This window comes from Micrasema longulum, unplaced genomic scaffold (assembly GCF_059751315.1).
Source record: "Micrasema longulum isolate JH-2025_06_02 unplaced genomic scaffold, ASM5975131v1 h1tg000594l, whole genome shotgun sequence".
NCBI classification, from domain to species: Eukaryota; Metazoa; Arthropoda; class Insecta; order Trichoptera; family Brachycentridae; genus Micrasema; species Micrasema longulum.
The window spans coordinates 937,554-961,382 of NW_028277790.1; the positions used below are offsets into that span (position 1 = coordinate 937,554).

The 23,829-nt window shown below is 34.5% G+C and overlaps 1 protein-coding gene across 2 annotated transcripts in view; it reads right to left on the minus strand.

Moving 5' to 3' along the window:
- LOC148280336 (uncharacterized) overlaps positions 1-23,829 on the minus strand; it is a 131,082-nt gene that overhangs the window by 33,117 nt on the left and 74,136 nt on the right. For both annotated transcript variants that reach the window (XM_088228558.1, XM_088228559.1), the window contains exon 2: positions 10,641-10,743. The gene's annotated coding sequence lies outside the window, so the exon portion shown is untranslated. The remainder of the gene's footprint in view (positions 1-10,640; positions 10,744-23,829) is intronic.

Below are 23,829 nucleotides of genomic sequence, written 5' to 3' on the forward strand. Positions count from 1 at the left end.
CGCTTCCGGGCTCATAAAATAGAAAATTATTGGAAAATCTACGGAACGCGAAAGCAAAAAGGAAGCAACTAACCTAATTCTCTCAAAATTCTTACTCTTAAATGAAACGAACACTTATAAATTGCGGAATTTACATTTTCGCACGATGTTATTGCGTTGAAATTATTATCAAATTCGGATATCTAAAAATGAGACATTATTTTGCTACAAAATTTATTGTGATTCCAATAAGAATCCTGTCAGTTAGCATTTTTTACAATAAAATATAATATATCCCCGGGGCGAATCGTTCATATAAGTGATCATGCGCAGCTTACCATTATATTTTAATATCGATAATAATATTTTATAGTAGTATATATATTATTTTTTTTGTCTTTATATACATTATTGAGTAATGCCCAGTAGGAGAAGACCCGTGCTAAGGCAGGCTAACATATCTGTGTATTTATATATCTCCATACACATACACACACACGTGTGCACCCTTATAAACATTCATACACACATACATACACATACACACATACATACACACATATACATCCATATAAACATACATATATATACACATATCTACATACACATACATACATACACATACATACATACACACACATACACACACATATACATACACACCCTTACATACACAAATATACATATAAATTTTATCCTTCTTGTCTTTGTATTGAATAGTATTTAAATTGTCGTGGATAATATTAATATTACTTACCTTGCAATGTAGTTTAATAAGCTCTAAGTTTCTTTTCTTCCTAACAGAATAAGCCACTGGGTTATTTTATTTTTTTGTATAGTACGAGGGTAAGCTGAAAAGTTCTCTGCCTGACAATGAAAGACTGCGATTTTTAGTTAAAAAAATGATTTTATTTTTCTACATAATCTCCCTTGACTTTGACACACTTAGTCCAGCGTTTTTTCCAACATCAGTATTCTTTCTCGGAAGTGAGAGTCTGGAAGGCTGTGAAAATATTACTATATGGCCCTCTCAACTTCTTCATTGGACGCGAAGCGCTTCCCAGAAAAAAAATCCTTAAAGTTTGGGAACAGATAGAAGTCTGGGGGTGCCAAATCAGGAAAATAGGGGGGATGGTCGAGCAAATCGTATCCCAAATCCCGCAGTTTTCCCATCGCCAATGCACCCACCCTTGTGTGCAGGTGCGTTGTCCTGGTGAAAGATGATTTTTTTCTTCTTCGAGCCAGGCCTCTTCTCGCGAATTTTGGCATCCAGCTGGTCAAGAAGGTTGAAGTAATATTCGCCTGTAATTGCTCTGCCTTTTTCAAGGTAATCAATTAACAGGATCCCTTTCGCATCCCAAAACACGCTGGCCATGATATTTCCGGCAGATGCGATCGACTTCTCTTTCTTTGGCGCTGAACTAACGGCTTCCACCCACTGCGAGTGGTGTTGGATCCATGTCTCATCCACGGTGACAAATCACCGCACAAAATCGGTTGGATCCTTATTGAATCGGTCCAAACATTGCCGCGAAAGTCGTTTGCGCATTTGCTTTTGGTCGGCATTCAGCAAATGCGGCACCCATCTCGCGCAGAGCTTTCGCATCCTCAATTCTTTGTGCAAGATGTTTCGTACCCTTTACGGACAAACGCACAAGACGTCCACTACAAAAATTCGTGTAAGCAAACTACTTGAGAGATCAAGTTGAAACTTGTCATACGAACTAATGACACGTGCACCCAGGCAGGCAACAACAACAGGCAGGAGCCATAAAGCTAAAAGATCTCTGTCCGAAAGAAGTTCTCCTCCGCGGTACAATGTGTTTCTGTGATGTCACACTACGAGTTGATATATTGTGATTTTTTTATTTATTTATTATAAATTACCGTCACCGATATTTTATTTATTATTTATTCCTCCGATTATGCGGGTCATATCGATTAAGCGGGCCTAGCGCACTGTTCATTTCTAGAAAGAGTCAGCGCAGAACTTCGTGTTGACATTTCGGTCATAATGAAAATATTATCATATTTCCGAACTTTGTTCTTCTTTGCATAAATATGTGTGCATTGTTTTTTTAAAGCTCAAAGTTAAATACAGTATTTGGGTGGAAATTGTAGCCTTTTTTCAAAGTGGTGTTCTTAATAAAAACTTATAAAAAATATGAAAACTTTTGGGAATCGTTTTACCTGTGAACAGCTACCGTAATTGTTCAGCTTCAAGGAGTCAACCGCACAAAAACTGAAGGTACGAAAATAAAATGTACATTCGTCATAAATGTAAATTATGTATAATTGTCATATTGGCAGAATTAAAAATGTTATTCAGTGTAATCAGTGATGGATCAGAAACTCTGCAAATCTCCGTATTCCCCTTACAAAACATATTCTATTTTGTTCTAAAATTGTCTTGATACTAATTACGAGTAATCATTTCACACAGTACATTGCTCTATCACATCTGACACTTAACTGAATATATAATAATAATACCCACTATAAACATGTTCAGTATGAAAAGGCCTTCAAAGAATTCCTAACAAAATTATTAAAAACATAACAATGTTTCCTAATGAATCGGCGGTATTAAATGTACCTTGCGCAACACGCAGTTTGCCTCGCTAAGCGTTTTAATTGTTTTATTTTAATATAATAAAAACATAGGCACTGAATCAGGGTAGGTGTCGGGGACTTTAGACTCTTTGTAACCTAATGCAAAAATTGCGATCGCAAATAATTATTTGTTTTAGATTATTCCTCGAACATCCGTGACATAGTTTTGAATAAAAATTCTATAGAATCGACTTCATTTCCGCTTGGCTTGTTAAAAGAGGCACTTTAGCCCTACGGTAAACAGGATACAAAAAATGATTTCTTAAGCGGGGTAAAAATTAGAGCATTCAAAATGAGAAAGTTCAGTGGTTTAAAAAAATAATATTTGTTAATAGACTATTAAATTAAGGCAAAATAAATTGTTTTCAATTTTCATAAATCTTATTATCAGCGCTATGATTTTTTTTATTTCTGAAATAACACCGCGTGTGACGTCAAAGGTTCTCTTCCGCTTATTCTCGATCAGCTCTGCCCATTGGTCCATTGATGGCGAGTAAACCGGAAATCTTGCATAACTCTCTTATCATTGATTGATTCGTATGAACTAGCGACGTTCTTCAAAGTAGTTCGTTTTTATTAAAATATTTTTGATTATTTTTTTCCATTTGACCATTCCTAGATCGATAAAAAATCGCGAAAAGATATAAGATTCATATAATTCGTACAAAAAACTCTCTTGTTGTCAACTAAAAGCGGAGATACATAGTGTAATATGTTTTTAGACGGGTAAATATCGCTACCAGATATTAGTACAAATTCATTCACCCAAAATATGATTATATGTATATTATTTACACTAGTATCATTTCATTGACCCTGGACTTGGATTCGGAAATAAACTACCTGCATTATGGGTAGGTATACCGATAGTTGTGTCCTGATTTGAATAACACGGTCTTCCTCGAACGGTTGGATTGTTTTAGTAGTTTGAAAGCTGTCGAATTGCGATCATACAGGTGAACGTGTGGTAAAACTATGTACGACAGCGCAAATGGCGAGATCCGTTGTTGAGCCACCGGGAGCTGACAGTAGCTTGTTACTTGACATAATGTCTGCACAGTAGTTAAATATGTGAGCTGTACTATTAATATAATGTTGTTTTCTTTTTCTTCTCTGTTCTTTTTTTTTTTCTTACTATTATTTATGTATATATAAATCTGTGTGGATTTAAGAATGTATTATTTTATATGTATTTTATATATATTTTTTAGACACCATAAGTATAATATATTAAATCATGTAAATGAATGCCTCGACACGGGTTGTGCCCAGTGAGGTATTCATTTTTTTTAAAGTGTTATGTAAAACGTGAAATAAAAAAATAAAAATAAATAAATTATTTAAAGCTGAGAAAAGCATTATCGATAAAATCAACAAAGGAGTTCTGCGTTGGTTATGGTGCTACATGTAGATCGAATGGACGGTGAATGCTGCAAAAAATACCTATGACAAAAGAATCTCATTTCAGCTGAGAGACGTCTTACAATTAGATCCGCAATATCTAAAAGTATATAAAAAAAGCCATTATATCTGTATACAATCATCGCACTAAATTCGGTGACCGCGCATTTGCCGTTGCAGGCCCCGTGGCATGGATTCTCCCAGCAGAAGTGCGAAACTATGGGAGCGAAGTTATCAGTCGGAAAAAAATGTAAAACCCACCTGTTTTCTGAATCATTTGAATAAATCCGTAGCATGTGATGACAAATTAAATTGTTTAACATAAATTGTAATTTAAAGTCAAATTAAAATCAATATTCATTAAATCACTTTCTTTGCAAAGCGGCCTTAAGGCCCCCGTATAAGAAAGTTATACATAATTATAATAAAAATTAAATATAGTACTTTGTCATTGAGATTTAATATATAGAGATACAAAACTCCATACAAATCCGAGCTAAAAAATCGTCCCTAAAGGACAGGGATCGACCAGCGGAGATAGCAAGTATAGTCACGTCGACTTTGACAAGCAAAACAAGTAGTACATTAAAACGCACGGACTTTTTACGCACGGTCTACTGTAAGTTCTATTCAGTATGTCGCTGTCTTCCGCATACGCGTCACCTTTGTTTGTCGTTTCGCTTTACGCCCGACTAACTGAGCAGGACGGAGACAGGAGATAACTCACGAATTGTAACATATAATTAAGACGTTATTTGACATTAAAATAGCTATTTTAAACTAGTATTGATTAAGATAAGAACATTACTTGCCGGTGAAAGGTTATACCATCGCTTTTCCAGATCAATTTGTGCAGGATCTTAGCGTACATATAGGCATTTTAGTAATTTCGAGGAGAAAAGTAGCTGGCGAACGCTCGCAACAGACTAAAGCCCCTTCCATCAAACGTAGACCAATTGGCAGCAGGTTGAGGGAACATATTTAAAACGCTTATGTTTACTCTAGTTATATGGGTATACCTCAATGTATTTTGTAACCTTAATTCAGTAGGTAGTTTTTTTTTTTAAATATCTGTTGATTTCTTAAAGGTAATAAACCAGCTAATACCAATTAATCTTTATTTGATAAATTTATTGGATATAAACCTGTCGAAAAACGTTTGGAAAATTGTGAACTAAGCTTTGAAAATCCCATTAAACCTGTTTGTTTATATAATATCGCATAATGATGGCGTAATATTGAAAAATGAAGAACAAAGGACAAATAATACAGATGGTGAAAATTATAAAGAAATTGCGCAACGCAATTGAAAATCATAACCGCGAATTCACTGTCGATCTCAGCACCGACCATAATAAATAATCATCATCATTTCGTCATAATCTCTGATGATTTCATCTCGATGCGAAGGCGGTCAGCGAGGCTCGTCTATTTCTAGTCAACTCCCACTGATGGATAACCTCAGACGGTTTTACACCGTCAACAGGCAGCCGGCGGTTAACCGCGCCGTGGATAAACCAGAAGAGCCGAGCTGTCGGTGTTCGGTTGAATCGAACCGACGGGCGACTCGAGGAATATTGTACGGCTCTGTCAGCGGTTTCGGGTTAAGCGTGTGTTGAGCAAACGGGAATAAAAGTGTTACGATAACGGTTAAAGTATGGGCGGAATTCGGCGGGAAACGGTACCGCGGGACGAGTCACGTGGGCACACAACAACTGTGAAAAGTTGGAAAGAGCAAATACAATTCTTCGGCCTCCTAATTTAGCGGCGTTACAGTCGAATATCCCATACACGAAGTTGGGACATCGAAGGATTCTAAATCGCATTGGTCCGATTTAAAAATAAAATTCATTGAAGAAATAGTTTTGGTTTAATCTTCGAGAGTAACGGAGTATTAAAAAAAAAACAATTCTTTATTTTAGGACATTCGTGATAATTTTTTGCATTTTCTAATTAGCACCCAATCACTAATTAATTAATCATTAATTAATCGTAATCATTAATTAATTTATATTGAATGTTATAAAATGTTTGTACATAACCAATTACCGACTTTTCTTTATCTACCGTATCCGGTTTCGAAACGTATCCGTCTCTTCGTCAGGACATCATTTAAACCAACATGCAAAACCCAGGAAAGCTTTTAAAAATAATGTTCCTTTGATTAACAACCAAACAACCTTTCAATATAGCCCGTTATACGATGTTTCATTGTAATAGTCACCCTATTCCGATTAAACTCACGCCCCTCCCTTCATCCCCTCCCTCTTTTTTCAACTGTTTCTTCCCAAACACAAAATATTTGCATAACCTAATCAGTGCATGTAAAACCCTTACATGCACTGATTAGGTTATGCAAATATTTTGTGCTCATTAAAATGCATGTCGTGTTGGTTTTATATTTTCGTGTAACAACTATGGTGAAGGTGTATGTGGGTTTCGCATGTAGGTTTAATTTGTGTCCTGACGAAGAGACGGGTACGTTTTGACACTGATAGACATAGAAAAGTCGGTAAGTGATGATATACAAATATTTAGTAATATGTTTAACCACAAAGTTAATGCTTTAAATATTTATAATAACTATATTGAATTTAACTCTTAAAATACAGTGCTACGACGTAATAGATACATATTATAGCAAAATACAACAGCTTTTGCAGCAATACATGACCTGTTTTTAAATAAGAACAGTAATTTAACACATAAAATACATACTGTTTTATAATCTATTTTCCATAATAATAAGGGCTGTTATGGCAAAATACGACTTCATTATTTAAAAAATAAGAGGGATATCCTAAGTATTTTATTATATGTAGGACTCGTGTGATATCATAGCCGTAAAACAGGATTAAAAAAATAAATCACGTTGCTAATTAAATATCATGTGTTTCATCAATTCATTTTGGTTTTCCTTGTTTTCCGTTTCCATCCTTTAAGGAAATTCATAATGAATTTATGAAATACAAATATATGTAAATTCATAAAAGAAAGTCATTTTTATACACAGCGTTTAATTTTATATTCTCGTCACATACACCTTCCGAACACAAAGGTGAATTTTTGCATTCGGCCTTCGGCGGAGGTTTCCGATCACGGCCGAAGAAAACCGAGCGATTCCGGAAGGGGCCGAGTGGCACCGGAGAGCCGCTTTCTCCCGCGCTCGGCACACTTTCCAAGCGACTTTCCGCGGGAACGGCGCTCGGCCGGAATGGTTTCCACTCTGAGCGAGCGGGAAATGAATTGAGTGGGTACTGACATTGACGTGTAATAAATATACACGGTAACTCCTAACTAAATACACCTCTGTTTTAGCGAACATCGCGTTGCCATAAACAATTGGAAAAAAAGAGATAGCAAATCACGATAAACATGCAAATACTCGTACATACGAATTAAAATGCAATATTTTACCCCCTTGTAACGTGTATATTTAATTATACGACATTGGGTAAGTACCGGTGATGAAAAATATTATGTGTGATATTTACTTGATATTACTTTTCCAATTTGGTCTTCGTTCTATAGGACTCATATTGACCGTATAGAGTCTGTCCAACACTGTTGAATTTATTTTTTAGGGGAGGAAAATCGAAATTGAAACGGCTATCTTTACCTCTTAATTCGTTAGAAACTAGCTACAATCATACAAGATTTTCGCGGCTGTTCAGATGCACAATGACTTTTTCTGGCTTATCACGCCTCGTACCGTTTGCACAATTTTCCAACGTTTCAGATCGCATTACTGATAATTCGAAATGTCGGAAGAGTGCGAACGACACACGAAATAATAACCCAGAAAAATCCAGCAAACATAATTTCCGTTTGCGCACCAAGTGTTTCATAGGGCACTGCATTGATGCACCAGATGCAGTGAATTTCGATCATCTGTTACATGAAAATAAGGTGTTTAATCTATATTTATTTATAAACCCTTACGGATTATTACATTCATTTTACAAAAATAGTATGAACATTTTTCATTCACACTCTGTTGTTCAAAATAATATTTGTTTACATCTTTTGAAAAGTTTGTCTGAGTCTTTTGTTTAGTTTTGTCTGGTAGTTTATTGTATTATTTCAGTCCCTGGTTCATTAGTCTTGATTGTCTTTGTCTTGTTTTAGAAAGTTGTATATGGTATTTGTCTGATATTCTCGTATTATGTCCATGTTGACTACATTTTTTTACAAGTTTTAGTTCTTCGTCTACAATTACATTAGTGGCTAATTTATGATAAATTTTTATGATTCTAGTTGAAAGAGTTCAGTTATATTTAATTGCTTAGTTTGTTTAAAAAGTTCATTAGTTGCAGTTAGATAGAGAAGGTCATATACTAACTTTAATCTTTATTTTGTTGTCTTTGTAGTCTGTTTATGTCATTTTGATATCCTGTTCCCCAGGTTCTTTTTTCAGGATTTTTATTTAAAGTTCCCGTTGAATCGATAACACTCGTCCGCCACGATTACAAACGCTATCTTCATTGGCACATATCGAGACGGAATAAACTTATATCGATATATATGTACGAAAATGTGTATATTTGTATGACAATTCAAAGTGTCTTCGTCGGTAGCCGGTAATTTAACATGTTTTAAAAAAAATTGTGAACATATTTTTTTTTTCATTCAGAAAACTTCATTTTACTTGGTAGATGAAATTGAAGATAAATTAGAACTGCCGATTTGAATAAAGACCCTGGGCCCCGATTACAATGGGAAGTTAACATTTATGTTCAATTTTATCTGCTAAGTAAAATTAAGTTTCCTGCATGAAAAGTAATATTACATTTTCTGTATGAAAAATGCAATATGCATACAATTTTTTCTTGTAAACATGTTTAATTATAGGTTACCGACGAAGATACTTTGAACGTTCATGCAAATATACTCATTTTCGTTCACAAATATCGGTTTTTCTTAATGGACAGTCGAAGATAACTCTGTTAACTTCCCATTGTAATCGGGGCCCTAGTTCTATTAACACACATTGCTGTATTCTTCATTCGCCCGGATACTTAAAATGTTTGCTCACTCTGTTTGATGATGTGTACCTCTTCGCCGCTCTGGCGAGGCAGCTTAAATTCACTTTTCACAGCTCTATAAAAGTTTCACCGAAGTTCGCGAATCTTTTCGAGCTGTTGATAATATATTCTCGGCGCGTACGGAGTATGAAATCTTCAAGGCCGGCCTTTCATGAACATAAAGGTATTCCAACAACACAAGAAACGCTATCTCCGAGATTTGGAGTTCCCGGAACCCGGGAGCCGGAACACAGTTCCCGAGTTCGGGAAATCTCGCTAAGTGGGTTTACATTCTCGATAAATGATTGTAATGCCGCTGTCCGCCTTTCTGCTGGATTCTCCCGGAGAGGAAGTTCTCAGAATGCGGCTCTTCAGAGATCAACTTTAGAAATAAATTTACATAAGGAAAGTTGGATTTATACTGATCTGGGAATTTCATTCAGTAAAAAAATGTTTTCATTTACATAGTAATTACTATTGATTTCATAATTTTCCTATTCGCACGTATTTACTTCGCTTGCAGCGTAACTGAATCATTGTTTTTACATGGAAGGTAAGGTGATCAGTCTTACACTTCGGGCGCCAGTCCAGTCCAAGAATAAGACGGGTTGTTATCCCGTGGCTAGTGTTGCGGACTCTGGATCGGGAGGACCGGGGTTCGAACCCCGCTCTACCGCAACTTGTTTCCCATTTTAGATAATTACACAGTTATTTACGACTGAAAGAAAATGGCACCAAAGTTGAAATATTTGGGTAAAAAATTATATAACTATATCAATTAATAAAAAATTTAAAAGTCCACCTCGTAGTGTAGTGGTTGGCGCGTTCGCCTACCATGCTTGAGGTCCCAGATGCGATTCCTGACAGGTTAGACATGAAATATTGATCTTAAAGGTGGTTCTGCAATATTTTCTTTTTAAAAATAATTTAAAAAATAATCAATTAATATTCTATTGTTAATATTTTTAACATGTTTTGTAAAGGTTGTATGATTCTTTAGTTTAGTTTTATCTGGTAGTTTTTTTTTTATCTGGTAGTTTTTTTTTATCTGGTAGTTTTTTTAATGATTTCAGTCCCTGGTTTATAAGTCTAGACTGTCCTTGTCACGTTTTAGAATGTTGTATGTGATATTGTTCTGATGTACAATACATGTTTCTTTTTACTGCGTATTTTACTATGTTTCACTGTATTTTGCAATGCATACATACATTTTTAATTGACTTTTACAATGTTTCTAACTACGTATTTTGTTTTTTACAACGAATTTTACTGGGTTTTTAAATATGTTTTTTACTATGTTTTTACTACATTGTTTATTATGTTTTCCACTATGTTTACTACCTTGGTTTATTTTTTCTATGTATTGATTACTTTTTTAAATATATTTTTTGACTGGCTTAGAACGGGGTAAATTACCCTAGTTAGATAGTCAAAGCAACTTTGTATAAATATAAAACTTTATGCATATAATATGATAATAATTAATATAAATAAATAATAAACAGATCGCTCTCGTTACAAATCAGCGCATATCCGTACTGCTCATTCCTGGGAGGATTCTAAATTGGGTCAAGGAATAACATCCTCGCCGGATTGTTTGCATTAATTGGTCGGAGAACTCACCGCTGCGCGTGGGCGGCGCTTCTATCCCGCGGTGAAGGACCTCTCAGCGCGTGTGGAACAGAAGCCACAGCCGGCGAATTGTCTCTTCCACTTGCCAGTCATTCTGGAAATACACGAAACCTGTTAACTCCCATCCAGCAATTATTGTACATCGTTCCATGCGTAAAGCAAACATCGAGTATAGTGTTTCACCCCCGATGTAGGGGATGCTTCTTCTAATAAATAAGCGAAATAGGACACGAGCAACACGAATGAATATTGAAGGGTATCAGAACCCCGATTTTTAATAAATTTATTTATCAAAAACATACAAAAAGTAAAATACAAATTATCAAGTCCTACTGAACTGCATAAAATGCAGTTCGTCAGCAGGTGCTTATAGTTAAGTTCTAATATATGTACATAATCTTATCTCTCAAATTCTATAACATATAACAAACTCTTAATACTATGGGAAAAAAAAGAAAATATGTATTCCCATGTGCATTAGAAATATGTTACAGGTAGAGGAAAAAATAAAAATTGTGCAAATAAAATAAGAAAAACACAAAAAAATCAATATAAAAAAGCACGTTCTAAAAGCTAGATTTTTAGCATACGTCTTTCTCTTTGAGCTTGATAAGTTTTTTTGTTCTTTAATATTTAATGGGAGCATATTATACATTTTTGGTATATTGTACTCAAGTGTTCTTGAAGTTAACATTTATCTTCAATTTTATCTACGAAGTAAAATTAAGTTTTCTGTATGAAAAGTAGAATATGCGCACATTTTTTTCTTCTAAACAAATTCAATTATATGTTACCGACGAAGATACTTTAAATGTTCATGCAAATATACTCATTTCGTACACAATTATCGGTTTTTATTTATAGACAGTCGAAGATAACTCTATTAACTTCCCATTGTAGTCGGGGCCAGGTGCAATAAAGACTTTCACAATCATCAAACGAGTGGGCAGACGATTTCAGGCTTCCTTAGATGAGACGGACCATTTCAAAACAATTTATTTTATTAAAGGTTTGAAAATATTCAAGAGTGGCCGGTTTCGGCAGAAAATTGGCTGAAACTTCGGCTCAGCTGAAACCTGCAGTCGGGGTGTGTCGGATTTCGTTCGGCTTTACTCGGGTGCAACTTATGGCTCCACTGTTTATTTACTTTTTTTTATGTATGCATTGTTATTTTTGTAGCTCTATTTTTTTTAAGGCCTTGAAGAGCCGTGAATGTCAAATAAAAAAAAATAAACAATACGTTCGATAAGGTCCTTTTTAAAGCATTCACACGCATCGAACAGACCTTTTTGATTCTCCGGCCCACTGATTTTGAATTTTCTTTTTTCAAAGCAGACTTTTGAAAAGTTTTATTTTTTACGGATGTATCCCAAATATACATTACCATATATTAAAAAAAATAGCACAATGAGGAAGTTCAGTGTTTTTATTTATTATTTGTTGCCAATAGATTTTTTATTTCATTGATAAACGGGTTACATACATTTAACAAAATATTTTTTCTTTTAAAATTCACATTCTACTGTTAATAATAATATTTTTAACATCTTTTGTAAAGGTTGTCTGTCTTTTATTTAGTTTTGTCTGGTAGTTTATTGTATAATTTCAGTCCTTGGTTTATTAGTCTCGACTGTCCTTGTCTCGTTTTAGAAGGTTTTATATGATATTTTTCTGATATTCTCGTATTGGGTCCATGTTTACTACAATTTTTAGTTCTTCGTCTACAATTACATCAGTGGCTAATTTATGAATACATTTTAAGGATTCTAGTTCAACATTTACATTTGATTGCTTAATTTGTTTAAATAGATAGGGTAGGTCATATACTAACTTTAATATTTTATTTTGCTGTCGTTGTAGTCTTATTTCGATATATCACAGCAAAAAAACAACCAGCACTGGTTAGTAGTTAATATTATTGTTAGTTTTTTTTTTATTATTGAAAATATTTGCGTTCTTATGATTCACGCAAATATTTCAATTTTGGGGGCCATTTTCAACGGGTTGTTTACAACAGGTAGTTATTTATAACTCACGATTAGAACATTTTTGCACAGATCTCCATAATGACTAAATTTATCTGAAAGTATTTCTTGTATATATAATTAAAGAATGAACATCGCAAGATAAAAATACGTTTTACATGGAATATAAATTTACCAATGATATTATAATTGTGGGTTTGTCTTGTTTTTAGAAGCTTATCTCATAATATTATAAAATCTGGGAGTTTAACGGTGTTTTTTTTTTAAAGGAATAACCCGCTAAGTCTATATTTTAAGGCTTGTCAGCAGGTAAGATAAAGGGGATATGGAAGAAGGTAATTAAAAATACACCACAACACCCAGACCAATTGAGAAAAAAATCTTTCTTGGATTTTTTTCTTGCAACTGGCGGGAATCGAACCCGCGACGCCAGTTTCACGGTTGGCCGTCTAACCAACTGCGCCACGGGGCTTGTCAATCACGAATACTAAACTTATGTAGTAAAATGATCCAATTAACTGTTGATTCAGAACTATATACTAGGAGGTATTATTTTTGGAATTGTTATTATATTTTACTTATAAATTCTAGTTAATTTAAAGGTCAAAGCTATGGAGAGAGTGACGCTTTTTTAGTTTCAAAAATACGTTTGAAGAAGAATTTTACAACTAACATATTTGATGAATAAAAAAAAAACATATTATTCTTTCTAATTGAACTAGTACCTCGATTATAATTAAACATTTTTTTATTTCAAGTGGGAAACAACATAGTTTTTACGAAAGTTAATCGACCATTAATTTCTATCGGATTAAGACATATTATAAATGTTTAAGCAACTGCAGTAATCAATGGACTCAACCGTACAATTTGTTAGCGAAACCTTGATCGCTCACGACATAACTTGACAAACGTGATAATCTAAATCTAAAGACCGTAAGAGTCGATCAAACGCCGGCAGTGAACCGCATCAATAAACAATAACGCTCATTATAAAGCCCTAACGAGACTTAGCAGGAATACCACGGTTAACGCGAGGAACCGCGCCCAGCCAATCAGCTGTCGGCGCGCGACGATGACGCAGTGTGCTCGCTGAGGAAGGTGCTCCCCCGAGTTGCGAGTTGCGAGCGGGCCGGCCTTGCAAAGTACCAGCACCAGCACTTGTGAGCGATGCTTCCTTAGCAATTCAGATTGCGATAGGGACGAACGCGTGGCCGGAATTGCAATTTCTTTTGTCGGTCACGAAACGATATTTTACACACAGATGCACTTAAAAGCACAGGGAGGCAATAACAAAAGGCTATCTTCTATCTACTTCGGTATTTATTTATTTATTTATTAACGGACATTGTCCATGTATACAATTTATAAGGTTTAAATATTACAATAAAATAATAGTTTAGAACATTAAAAAAACGAAAAGAAGCATTGACATCGGACATAAGGGACATCGAGACAAGATCTGGACTATTTATTTAGTGCTCGTTTAAACCGTTGTAAACTTAAACCAAAAAAGTCCAGATCTTGTATGCCTACTGACTTGTCTGACCTATATGACGTCATATGATCGAATTAAACCAATTAGTGACGCCGAAACTTTACTCCGCGTTCTTTACTTAATTAAATTAATTCTCATTCATGTTTTACCTATAGGCTTCCGTGATAAAAAGTGGCCACTTATAAACCCAAAAAAATCCTAATTAAAGCAAAAAAAGCTCGCTTGAACATGATTTTTATATGACTTTTGACAATTACCAAAACAGTTTGCCTAACTTTCGTCTGTATTTGTCTACCGAGGTATTACAAAGCCGACTCTTTTGACATCTCGATACCGTACACTCAGGTAGATAGTAAAATAGGTGGAAAAATATGAATGTTTTTTTATGGTGGCAAAGCAACTGTAGAAAAATGTGTGTATTTGTATAATAAAGTACCTTCTTCGGTAACCTGTAATTAAACATGTTTCGGTAAAAAAAAGTCATACAAATGTACACCTTTTAAATAAAAATTTTTCTTTATAGATGATTGAAGCTTTAGATGATTGAAGCTGAAGATTGAAGTTAACTTTCCATTGAAATCGAGGCCTAGGACCGCGATTATGAACGGCTATCTTCATCGGTATTGAGACGGTACGAACTAATATTGATATTTATGTACGAAAGTGTGTATATTTGTATGAAAATTCAAAGTATCTTCGACGGTAAAGCTAGGGTTTCCTAAGACAGCGGTGCCCGTATTTTAACGGCCGTAGTGAACGGTGATGCAGTGGACAGCCGTCGTAACGGTGACTAGAGTGTGGTTTCCTAGGAAAACGGTGTTATCAACACCATTTAACACTGTTTCCCTAGGAAACCACTCTCTAGTCGACGTTACGACGGCTGTCCACTGCATCACCGTTCACTACGGCCGTTAAAATACGGGCACCGCTCTCCTAGGAAACCCTAGCTTAACCGGTAATTGAACATGTTTAGAAAAAAAAATTGTAAACATATTGAATTTTTCATACAGAAAATGTAATATTACTTTGTAGATAAATTATAACTTCCTATCAAAATACATACCCGTATTACAATAGTAAGTTAATAGTTATCTTCAATTTTATCGACTAAGTAAAATTAAGTTTTCTGTTTGAAAAATATAATACATACACATATTTTTTTCTAAACATGTTCAATTACAGGTTACCGGCGAAAATATTTCAAATTTTCATACAAATATACACATTTTCGTACAAAAATATCGATTTTACTTTATACCGTCTCGATATGTTCCGATGAAGATAGCGTTTGTAATCGCGGGCCGGGTGCATTATTTGTATGTACTAATTCTAGGCCCACGTTTACAATAGGAAGTAAAGAGAGTTACCTTCAATTGTCTATAAACTGGAAGATACTTCTAATTTTCAAACAACTCATTTTTGTAATGAAAATTAGATTTTACATTATATACAATTTAAGGTAACTAGTTTGACTTCCCACTGTAATCGGGGTCATCCTGTATTTTAAAATGTTAATCATATAAAAACTTTTGATGTTTTTTAGTTTATGATTTACAGTCAAGATAACGAATATTAAAAGACTGAAATGATCGAAAACCGGAACCTCCGTCTGCCACGATTTTTCTTTGTAGTATTTTTTTGCAGAAAAAATATCGCAGGATTGCAAAAAAATAACGCGGAAAATAAACGCGAATAATATTTACCTACAGCACCGGCAATGATTCGATGCTTATGCTTATAAATCATTCGATGCTTATAAATCATTTTTAGCAATGAAAACACGCTGGTTGTAAATTAAAACAGAAAAAATCATAACTAACGCGATGATGTTTGTTTTACTATTTAGTGTCGGGTCTTATGACCGAATATAATTTGAGGCGGAAGAATGGAGAATGAAGTCGAGTGACCCTGAGTTCAGCCAGAATACTAGCGGGAATAGCAAATAACAACCGCTCGACTACCGTAGTGGTAAGGCTGATTTACAAGTTCCTAGTACGACCGATGTACTCTTTCTCACGGTCTAAATAATTACTACAATTATTTATTTTAGCATTCAGAGTGTAGTTTATTTAAGAACCTTTCCTTAATTAGCGGGGTTTTCTTTTAAGTAGGTAACTGTTATTTCTCCGGAGACTCGTTTCAACACGATTAAATAATTTACAATGCGCGTTTTCCGGAAACCAGCGAAAATTTGGTATTTGGTTGTAATTTTATGCAATGAATTTGTAATTCGATGTGGTTGCGCGAGTGGTTGGTGGAATTGAGTGGCTTGTGGCTGGATGGACCGCCAGTTGATAAAGGTCCACCTATCCTACATCCCACTCCGTGATTTCCCAACTTTCAATCCACAAATATGTATTTATTCTCCTCGTCGCTATGGCCATGGGTAGCTACGGTTGTTATGAGAACAATTTTCTATATCCATAGCAACCAACATAAACAATCTTGTTTTTACTCTCTGCATTATTGTCTGCCCACAACAGCACGTTTTTTCATATTTCTTCTGCCTGCATCCGCTCGCCTTTGCATTTTCTGACCGCCGCCGCCGCCGCATTCATCGAGATATTCCCCGCATCAATTATAGTGAAAGTGCTGTGTTCGCTCAAAAAAAGAAACACTACCCATAAGAAAGGACTTGGAGATTTAGCATCCGAATTCCTGTCCCTGATCCCCTTTCCTGACTTACCAAAGGTAGAATTTTTATCTGCTGTGGTTTGTTTGGCGGCATATTGTTTTTGTCTATATCTGCCATTTTCGCAAAGCGCATTTTTCTTACCCCGCAAAATTAACACAGATCAACAATTTGATCAAATAATAACACGAAAATTAAAAATCGCCACCCCACAATGGTTGATATTTTTTTACTATTATTTGTTTGCAGGATTCAAAGGATACATATCACGATATATGTTATGATATTTATTGCTGATATACTATAATATGTGAAAGATATTTATATTTCAGTACGTGTCCTTATATTATGAGACATTCCCGCGTTTCTTCGTGTTTAACTTTACTTTGATTCCCAGGGCGCCATATTTATGGTCGCGTTTGTTGCATGTTGTGAACCAAAATGGAGATCCAACCGTAGCAAGGAATAGTTTCCAGCAACGGCAACTCCAGAGGGACACTTTTCATTTAGATTGGTCCAGTCCAAACTTAGAAACAGGTTGGGTAATGAAAAGGTCGCAAATCTGGTATTCCTCTTTAAATATGTCAAGCAACCCCCTGAAGCCGGATATACTGATTTCAATCGGGTCTGGAATGAACTCTTGCATTGTCACACTAGTCTACATACGATACTCGAACAAGCCTTGATATATCTTTCTTATTTTTTAAATTACGAAGTTGTATTTCTTGTAATCTTTTAATGGACATATTCATGCCGGATTTGGAAAGACATATTGTATAAATATGCTGGATTTTAATACAAAAAATATTTATCCTCGCTAAGCGAAGAATGAATGTGACGCCAATACAGCTTCAAGAAAGGCAGATACGCTATTCTGTGGCCGGTGTTTGTAAGAACAAAGATTCAGTCGGCTATTGACACTGATGGGGGACGCACGCATGTAAGATGGCCGATGTATTTATGATTTTTAATTTATTTAGCTATAAAAGGGCTAAATTATATATTTATTTTTATAAATAATGGAAAATGAACTATAAAACAGAATGTCTCCATGTTTTTTTTATTTTCAAATGTCTGAACATAAAAATACAACGATTTTTTCTTGTGGTAACACGATGTTACATCACCGTGCGCAAAGGATTTATTTACCAGTCTTTTAAGAGTTAGTAAATATTATATAATATTTATGAAGTACCAACATAATTTAATTGTATTTTTAACTGAAGTGAAGTGTAATTCCCCATGTGTGGTTATTTTTATATTTATTTATTTATTTTACAGAAACATACAGTCAACAATGATTAAATTTCATAATAAAGATAAGGTTTAAAAACAGACCAGCGAAGTTTCTATTTAAAAATCATACATATTAAATTATGGTACATTTTTTAATGTGTGCATTCATTGCGTATTCTAAGAAATTAGGTTAAATATTTGGCCTGTATCTGATTGGTTAATAATATATAGGTATAGTACGAGTATACGCGCCGTATGGATTATGTACAATTTGTACATCTATTCATAACAACTTGGTATTAGTAGTGAATAGTGACTCACGTAATATACTCGTACGCTGTCACAATGCTGTTTTGAATAATTCACAACTCATCTGGAAATCTAAGTTCATATAAAAAAAAAACGCACATAACTATCAGGCGCGTTCCGCAAGCTGTGGATGCGGCGGCGGCGCATCCCTTGAATATTTGAAAATAATTATAAATGATTTATTATTAAAAATTGTATAAATGAATTTTTAAAATCCAAAAATATTGCTAAAATTATAACATTCCTACCTACGTATGCCCATTTCCTATATCAACGTTCTGATTATAGAGGTACCTTGGCCTTGATAGTATTCTATAGTTAAGCTGGAATCTGGATACTACTCTTCAATTAAAGTCCAGTCCTATTACAAATGATCGAATTTCCGCGCACGCGCATTAAGGATTATAACATTGTCATATTGATATATTAGACTCATGGAGATAAGAGCATCCAACTCGTGTAATGCAAAGAAAACACGACTCTAATAACATATAGCATAAAGATTTAAACAGTGTATTATTGAAATTTGGCCAAAATTAAAGAACTCGAGTTTTACTTATATGGCTTTAATTTCTAATAATACCTCATGCGCACTTTATGAAAGTGATTCTATGCTAAATAGATTTTAAGTAGATACCTATATCCACCATCATGCCTACTAGAGACGGATTATTTTTTGTCAGCATCCCTACTGATAATTTTCGCCGCACGCGCCTGATAACTACTGCATAAAATCATCGTGATCGTAGAACAACGACAGATGCAGATGAAAAATGCGACATTGACTTTCTTTTATATTTGACCTTGAAAAGGTTATATAGAGGCTTTATATTCAAGGTTTAAAAAAAAATATATATAACTAAACCAAGTATCAGATAATATATTTGTGTACCTATCAAGTTGTGACATAAAGTGTCAAAAATTATTTTAACGGCTCTAATATAAATTTGAAGAAAATCACATGCCTCTTTGTTCTACGATCATGACGAAATGTATTTATTTCAACATAATACGTATTAGGATAATAAATTATGTTTTAAAAAAATTTGCGGATTAATACAAGACTGCAATATATATGTATTTTCTATGCGTACGGGCGGGTTTAAAATAAAGTATTGTGTGTTAAATAGAACCAGAATCCCGGACGAGTGCTTTCGACTCGATGGTTGCTCTCGGGTAAAAATCCTGAATAAGGAAATGAGTGGAGATAAGTGCGCCTCGTAATGCAGAAGTTGGCGCATTCGCCTACCGCGCTTGAGGTCCCGGGTTTGATTCCAGGGCCCGTATTACAATGAAAAGTTAACATTTATCTGTAATATTATCTACAGTAAAATCAATTTTTCTCCATGAAAAATGGAATACGTGTACACTTTATTCTAAAAATGTACAAATTCAGGTTACCAAAACACTTCAAAGTTGTTCACTACTTCAGCAAATCCTCGTTGCTGCTTGCTAACAGAACTGCATCATCAGCATACAACAAGCGGCTTACTGGAATCTATGTTTATGTAATTATTTTTGTTTTTAGTATTCTTTAATAACACGAATGCTTCCCCTTTCCAGTATGTTGTATCACAACTCCAGGCAGGGCTCCCGGCCTCATAGAGTTAGGGATACGTTATTATTATTGTGTAATGTGTATCTTTGTATGAATAAATAAACAAATCATACAGTATGTTAAGTTAAAGGCAATTTATGCTGTTTATGAAAAATAAAGAAATAATCAAGCTTACGTAGATGTGTAAATAGAAGTAATAAAGATAAAGCTGAAGTAAAGTAAAGTAATAAAGATAAAGTAAAAATAGGACTCTGACCACATACTGAACCAAAGTCAGCGTTGCAACATTTTAAAAGATAAGATTTGGCACAACTCCAGCGCGACGTGTTTACAAACAATAATAATATCATATATATCATAATAACACGCGATTACGGAAACAGACCGCAGAATTTCTTAATCGGGTCATTAACAACATCATCATCATTCCCCATTCGAATGGTGCATAGGATACTACAATCGCGGCGTATATCGACTCATGTTTAAGAGGATAGGGGTTTCAGATAATTATACGAATGTATTTGAACATAGTTTTTCTGTCACTCGCTCACATATGCCTCCTCGACATTATGCGAAAAAAACAACTGCACGTCAGATTGATTACCCCCAAATAAAATCGAGATGTTTTTTTTCGTCCCGTTTTCCGCGTCCCAAAATTAAACCGATTTTGTTTTAGAAAGAATGTCAGAACGAAATTTTCTTTCATTTTTGTATATCGTCCCATCGTCCGTTTGAAGACGGCAGATAAAACTGTGCGCTTTTATGAGTTTTTTGATAGTCCTTGCTCCCATACGAAACAATTTATCAAAATCAAAACACGGTAGACACATCTATAGTGTGTAAAAATCAAAACACGGTAGACACATTTATAGTGTGTAAAAATCAAAACACGGTAGACACATCTATAGTGTATAAAAATCAAAACACGGTAGACACATCTACAGTGTGTAAAAATCAAAACACGGTAGACACATCTATAGTGTGTAAAAAAATCGCTGCTCTTGTGCCAAATGTCGCTATTTACTATGACCACTATCATTACGCCATTTTATCAAAAAATCAAAAAAGGCAAAGAGGATGGACCGCAACAAACGTCTTTCCTGACTAGCTTCTTCCATATTCATACATCTTGTTATACAAGCCCTTCGGTTACGTCCGTTTTTGACATGACCAGACTTGAGGTCTTTACGCCATATATTTACGCTGAAGAGCCTGGGGCCGATGGAAACGCCTGAAAAGCTCCAACAATACGCTTCTCCGAGCCACTGCGGGGTAGATCCATTTACCGCTGTTCGAGCGATGGCTGGAAATGCTGAGACCACATTAAGGACACAACATAAAATATTTTATTTTATTTTATCCCACTAATGCAAAAAACCATTCAATTACTATTTTATTATTATTCATTTTATTTTCTCTCCTACAAGTTGATTATTTTTATTCGTTGTTTTTGTTTTATATGGTAGAATTGGCTCTGCACTATTTATCCATTTTACTGGAATACAATTTATTATTATTATTATATAACTGTTTTTTCATTGTTACGTTATTCGCTCTTTCGTGACCTTTTCTTAATCATATCGATTATTGCAATTGGCGTTACTTAAATAATTCATAATAAAAATAATAATCTAGCTCGAGGTTCGAGACCTAACGCGTGGTAGGCAAACTCGCTAACCACAAGACCGCGATGCGAACACACAACACCGTCAGAGGACTTATACTGTACTAAAATAATTAATCAAAAACCAATACCAAATAAATACAATCACAAAATAATGATAGATAGAATGATAAATCAGTATTGAGATGGGGAGTTATGTATTGCCGAACCCTTGGAGTCTTTCTTACTGTTAAATTATCTCTCCATCTCCATCTAGCAGCACGAGCTACCCTCGTCGTGTACTGCAGTAAGATACTCAAGGTCACACCGAGGCCACAGTGTCAAGGTCACCCAAGGTCAAGGCCAGTAAACAGCATATAAGGGGATCCCGTATCATCATTATGCTTCGAGGATTACTGTCATCGGTGTTAACAAAACTTTTGCCCGTTTTTTTCCAAATGAAGAGAAGAGGACACAAAATAATGTGTTCATTATTTTACAAAACATAGTCAATAATTCATAATATCTTCACCGTACACAGCACAAATATCGTGAGCAGCTTTAACACTATTATTTCCTCAATTGAACGGGAACAGAAGGAAGTGTCCAAAAAACTCACTTTGGTCTACTTGGCTTGTAATCAAATAAAATAATATATGTAACGTAAAAGGACAATATCTTGTATGGCGCTTTTATTATACTCATTCCTCGGGGGTTTTTAATTAATATAAATGTGGATCAGTCGGATTTACTTAAAAATCACCGCCCGCTTAAACATTTAAAGTTCACTAAGCTGCCGGATTCAACCTTCGCTATAGAAAAGCCCTTTTAAAACTTTGATATAAGACTGAAAAAGAGTTTAAAAAAAAGTCGGTAAAAAAAATATAAGATTATCAATGAGGAGAAAAACAGAATCTCAAAACTCATTGTACAAGGGATTGATGCTGTACAATGAGTTACCTGAAAAAATAAAGGAAATAGAAACAATCTAAATGTTTCAAATTAATTTGAAAAAATATGTTGAGAAATTTTGATAAAGAAATTGTAATATTATTAAAAGTTTATATTAGTTCTTAAGATGTTATGAACTAACTTAATAAAGCATTAATAAATAAGAGATCTTAGGTTCAAATCCCGTTATTTCGCAACTTTATTTTAATTGCCTTGCATTGTCTACCTAGGGAGGAAATTCAGCCTGTCTACAATCAATTGGACATACTAAAAAAAATGTTGTTTGAAGAAAGTGGTATAAGAAGTATCAAAATTTAAAAAAATGTTTTCAGGCGTTGCGTAGTAAGTGAAATGGTTCAACCGGATGCATCTCACCAACATGATAAAGGTTTCAGCTCTTGAAAGAGCTAAAGTTCATAGGAGTCAACGGATGAAAGAGTCGAGGAAGGAATGGTAAATGTTACAGTGTGTAAAGTGGCCACTTGCCAAAACCAGCCAATAACGAGTCATAAGCCCTGTAAATGTCTAGACTTTTTTATTTTTATTATTTGAAATTTATTTATTAACTCTTACGGATTATTACATTCATTTTACAAAAATAATATATAATTTTTTATTCATACTCTGTTTTCGATAGTTATATTTTTTACGCCTTTTGAAAAGTTTGTTTAGTTTAGTTTAGTCTTTTGTTTAGTTTTATCTAGTAGTTATTGTATAATTTCGGTCCATGATTTATTAGTCTCGATTGTCCTTGTCTTGTTTTGGAATGTTGTATGTGGTATTGTTCTGATATTCTGGTATCATGTCCATGATTATTACAATGTTTTTCAGGCTTAAGTTCTTTGTCTACAATTATATCAGTGGTTAACTTATGAATAAATTTTAAAGATTCTAGTATTCTTCTATTCCAAAAATTTTATTCACATTTACCTAATTGTTTAGTTTTTTTAAAAAGTTATTTAGTTGGTGTTAGATAAGGGAGGTCATATACTAGCTTCAGTGTTTTATTTTGCTGTCGCTGTAGTCTGTTTATGTCATTTTGGTTTCCTGTTTCCCGTAGTTGTTGCATATAACATATTTTAGATTTGACATAGACTTCCATATTCCTATCTCAAAAATGTTTTCCCTCTTGAATAACTCCCAAGCGAGGAAATGCACGATGTCTACAGACATTTAGACATACTCAAAACATTGTTTGTTGTTTTCGTTCAATCGCCATATTGTTATTAATATAAATATGGCTCTTCAGCCTTAGCTTGTCGACCCCTGGACCGGGTACCGAAAATGTGATTTAAATGTGCTAATGTATTGTTTGCATAACTGACTGAGAATTGTATGGCGCAGTCACGCCCAATCCTCGCCGGATAACCACCGCCGCCGGTGATAAAATAGTTAAAAATAACCGAAC